Here is a 5,000-nt window from a genome sequence, read left to right on the forward strand (position 1 = left end):
TGTATATGCACGGATATCTAGCTATCGCAAGTCAATTAATCGTTATTCTAACATGTTCTATTTTTATAGCTAACAAAGTTTCAGTGTCCAATGTCTCATTCATACAGATTTTAGAGAAGAGAAATGAAGAGGGATTACAGAAGTATTTTTCGAAAAGATAGGGATGAAAATAAATCGGGAAGAAAAACCCGCATTTCTGATAAGAATGTTTATTACAATATTAATAAAACTTACCAGGGAAACAGTCTCCCCTCACGTATATAATTCTGATGCCACCATACATATATTGCGAAATCCCCGAGCTTTCTAAAAAAGCACACGTCAACCCAGCATGCAGTAATGGCTGTATGCATTACCATTATAAACAGTTTGGAGTTATTCGTTCTATGGCATAACACACAAGAACTGAATAATGGAGACCAGGAGATTCCGATAACATGCAAGTCAACATTTTCTCGATTGCTATCACATTCCTTGCTCCTAAACGCAATTGTCAACATTCTCTTGCAAGGGGCTTGGTGCAGTAATACTTTTCTCTTGGCTTTGAAAGGAAAGGAGGGAGAGGAGGAGGAGGGAGAGGGACAGGAGGAGGAGGGACAGGGGGGAGGAGGGGGTGGACGATGGGGACAGGGGGAAGAGGAGGAGGAGGAGGACGATGGGGACGGAGGAGGAGGAGGAGGAGGAAGAGGGATAGGGGGAGGGAAGGGGGAGGGGGAGGGGGAGGAGGAGGAGGAGGAGGACGATGGGGAGAGGAGGAAGAAGAGGTGGAAGAAGAAGAGGAGGAGGAGGAGGAAGGGGGAGAGGAGGAGGGAGAGGATGATGATGATGATGATGATGATGATGATGATGATGATGATGATGATGATGATGAGGAGGAGGAGGAGGAGGAGGAGGAGGAGCAGGAGAAGGAGGAGGAGAGGAAGGAAGTGGGGATTTAGAAAGGACGGAGAGAGAAAGGAAAAATGGAGAAGGGTAGGAGAAAAAATAGGAAGGAGGTAAAGGGGAATAGAGAAGTAAAGAAGGAAGAGAGAAAGGAGGGATGAGGGGAAAGAAAAGAAAAGCAAAGAGAGAAAAGAGGGAGAGAGAGGAAGGGAGTGGAGCTTTAGAAAAGTGGGAGAAAGGAAGGAAAGAAGGGGGAAGGGGAAGAGAAAGAAAGAGAAGAAGCAATAGGGAAGGGAGGAGAGAGGAAGAAAGAAAGGAAGGAGGATGGGGAAAGAGGGAGAGAGAGGGAGGGAATGGAGATTTAGAAGAGAGGGAGAGAGGAAGGAAGGAAAGAATTGGAGAGAGGAAAAAAGAAAGGAAGGAGGGGAAAGAAGGAGAAGGAATTTGGAAAAGAGGAAGAGAGGAAAGATAGGGGAACGAGGAGGAGAAAGCAAGGGAAGGAGGCAGAATGAAACAGGGGAGGAAGGAGAGAGGAAGAAAGAAAGGAGGAGGTGGGATGGAGGGAGGAAGAGAGAGAGAGAAAGAGAAATTACGATAAATTAGATGTACAGGGAACAAGAAATTAAAAAATACGATATTGATATTTCCTGTGAATTACCCGTAGACTTCTGCACAAATCCAGTAATTCAAGAATCACGTTTGTACATCTTCAACTTAACATGCGCACGCACACACACACACACGCATACAAGCACAATTCACGTGCACGCAGGTGAGCACGTGTGCATATTAAATAGACTAGTAAATATACCAAAGATACTGAGATGTATCAAGCGCTATATATATATATATATATATATATATATATATATATATATATATATATATATATATATATATATATATATATATATATATATATATGATGGTAAAACAGCGATAATATTGAAAAAGGAACAGATACATACAAATAAAAAAGAGAAGCAAGAAAGACCTATCTACATACCTCATTCTCGAAAACAAAAACACACAAAAACAATAACAATAACACCAAATCTGAAACATAACAAGACACGGATCCACTCACAAACAAACAAAAACAAAAACAAAAACAAAACAAAATAAATCTTAAATCACAAAGACCATCCCTCAACCTCGCTAACAAAAACAAAAAAAATGAAAGCAAAAACAAAAATAAATCAATCACACATTCTCCCCCCCTCCCCCCCCCTCATGGCCCTTTCAAAACAAGAAAACAAAAACACAAAATCCTCACGAAGGAACACAGTAGAGGAAGCAGGTAGCAATTCCGGCACCGCATGTCTCTATACAGTGCCAGCTTCGAGTGCACTTCCGCCCCGTGTCCATTGTGTTCTTGTGGCACTCCGTGTGTGAGGAAGCGGCTTGCAATTCGCGCTCTTTTTCTGCCCTTCCCTCTCTCTATTGCTGACTAATTGAATCGCTCTGTTTTCCTTTTTTCAGGGGGGGAGAGGGAGGGGGAACGGAGAGGGGGTTGTGTAAGTGTGTTTTGCTAGTGCGTGTGTTAGGTAGGGTGTGTGTGTGTGTGTGTGTGTGTGTGTTTGGTAGTGTGTCTGTTAGGTAGTGTGTGTGTTTGGTAGTGTGTATGTTTGGTAGTGTGTGTGTGTGTGTGTGTGTGTGTGTGTGTGTGTGTGTGTGTGTGTGTGTGTGTGTGTGTGTGTGTGTGTTTCTGGATGGTATGTGTGTGCATTACTATTTATGTATCATTCTCTGAATTCACCAAGATTTCTCTCTCTGTCTCTCACTTTTATTATTTAAGCTAAAAACATGTGAATCCTCTATAATAAAAGATATTTATAACATTCTGCTTTAGAACATACAGGATAAAAATTCTTGTCAGTGTTCAATGGCATTAGATCTCTTTCTCTCTCTCTCTCTCTCTCTCCCTCGTTCTCTCTCTCTCTCTCTCTCTCTCTCTCTCTCTCTCCCTCTCCCTCGTTCTCTCTCTCTCCCTCGTTCTCTCTCTCTCTCTTTCTCTCCCTCGTTCTCTCTCTCTCTCTCTCCCTCGTTCTCTCTCTCTCTCTCTTACCTCCTATTCCTCCTTTCTCTCTTTCAGTCCCCTTCTCCCTCTCTCCCCTCCCTCCACCCCCCCCCTTTCCCTGTGCTTCACACGCTCTCTTCTTCTATTCGTTTTACTTCTCTTGATCTCTATTTGTATCTCCCCCTTCTCTATTTTTTTTATTCCTCCTCTCTTCCTCATTCCAGAAACCGCATCCACGGCATACGATGTAGAGAAGTAATGAAGAAGGGAAGATAACACAGGAGAGTTAAAAAAAAAAAAAAAAAAAAAAAAAACTTCGTTGTTTGAAGTAAAAAAATAAATAAATAAATAAATAAAGACTTTCATCCTTTCCCAATTCTCATTTTTTGTTACCTTTATCATTCAAAATATTTTCCTCCTTTTTCCTTCCGCATTTGTTTCTCTTTCGGATCCTTGTCATCGCATATTAATAAAACAACAAAATAAAACCAAAACAGAAATAAAAATATCACAAAAGGTTGCATACATCGAGGTATAAATAATAATGATAACAGGAATCCTCATAGTAGTAGCAGTAGTAACAGAATTAGTAATAGTAACAGTAGTAGTAGAAGTAGTAGTAACAGAATTAGTAATATTAATAGTAGTAGTAGCAGTAATAGCAATTGAAATAATAATTTTAAAAAATATATAATAACAACAACATTTCAATAAAAACGGAATAATAATACTCAAAACACACACACATCATACACACACGCAAAAAAAAGGAAAATAAAAAGTTTATTCATCACACAAAAAAAACTTCAATAAACCGAAACGACATTCGCCCCGTGCAAAGAACAAAACAGATAAATCCCCACGACTCGAAAAAAAAGAAGATGAAGAAGAACAAGAAAAATATATATGATGCTAAGGGCCGAGCAGCATCACAGTCGCTGTACTGTGTGAACCAAGGCAGAGCGAGGGAGGGGAGGAGAGGGGAGGAGGAGGAGGAGGAGGGGAGGGGAGGGAGGGGGAGGAGGAGGAGGAGGGGGAGAGTGGAGGAGGAGAGAGGAGGAGGAGAGAGGAGGAAGGGGGAGGAGGAGAGGAGGAGAGAGGAGGAGGAGGAAGGAGAAGGAGGAGGAGGAGGGTAGAGGGGGAGGAGGAGAGGGAGGAGGAAGGAGGGTGAGGAGGAGGAGAGTGGGAGGGGGAGGCGGAGGGGAGGGGGAGGGGGGAGGGGGAGGCGGAGGGGAGGGAGAGGGAGAGTGAGAATCCTCGACTGTGCGCGGGAAATATCATGTCAGACTGCCGTTCAGGAGGATGGTAACGAAACTTTATATATCTCGTCTCGTCTCGCTCTCTTCTCTCTCTCTGTCTCTCTCTCTCTCTCTTTCTCTCTTCTCTCTCTCTCTCTCTCTCTGTCTCTCTCTCTCTCTCTCTCTCTCTCTCTCGCTTTGTTAGTGCATCTGTTGCTCTCACTTTTCTTCTGCACTCCCTCTCACACTGTCTGTTTTTTCCCCCTTACGTTCGTGCATGTGTTTTGTCCTCTCTCTCTTACTCGTTCTGCCATGCTCCTCTCTTTCTCCTTCCTTTCTCTCTTTTTCCTCTTCCTTCCTCTCCCACGCTTCTCTCTTCCTCTCCCTCGTCCTGCCACCTCCGATGTATCTGTTTCTCTCTCTCTCTCTCTCTTTCTCTCTCTCTCGTACCTATTGTCTTTGTCTGCTATATTTAGCCACGTGTCATACTCCTCTTACAGCCTCCCCCCCCCTCTCTCTCTCTTTCCCGTTTCTTCTCTCCTATGCATGCTACACTTGAATTGTTTAGTCATGTGCTAACTGCTCTACATAATCATCAAGTGAACTATTTAAAAAAAATAATAACAAATAAAAAAAGGTATATACTATATCTGTGTGTATGTGTGTGTGTGTGTGTAAATTTTCCTTTTGTTAATTAATGAATTATGCTTCTATTTCATGTTCCTACCATCCATTAATATCTCCGATGGAGAATTCTTGCTGTAAAGCGATATTGAAAACAGGTGCTTAAAATGCACCCTGTACGTAATTCGCACGCACTCTCTCTCTCTCTCTCTCTCTCTCTCACACACACACACACA

The 5,000-nt window shown here is 42.6% G+C and overlaps 1 protein-coding gene across 1 annotated transcript in view; it reads right to left on the minus strand.

The window, feature by feature from the left end:
• The window catches only part of LOC119595155 (irregular chiasm C-roughest protein-like), a 51,347-nt gene that overhangs the window by 45,277 nt on the left and 1,070 nt on the right, over positions 1-5,000 (minus strand). The window lies entirely within an intron of this gene.

Source organism: Penaeus monodon, chromosome 35 (assembly GCF_015228065.2).
Source record: "Penaeus monodon isolate SGIC_2016 chromosome 35, NSTDA_Pmon_1, whole genome shotgun sequence".
Taxonomy (NCBI): Eukaryota; Metazoa; Arthropoda; class Malacostraca; order Decapoda; family Penaeidae; genus Penaeus; species Penaeus monodon.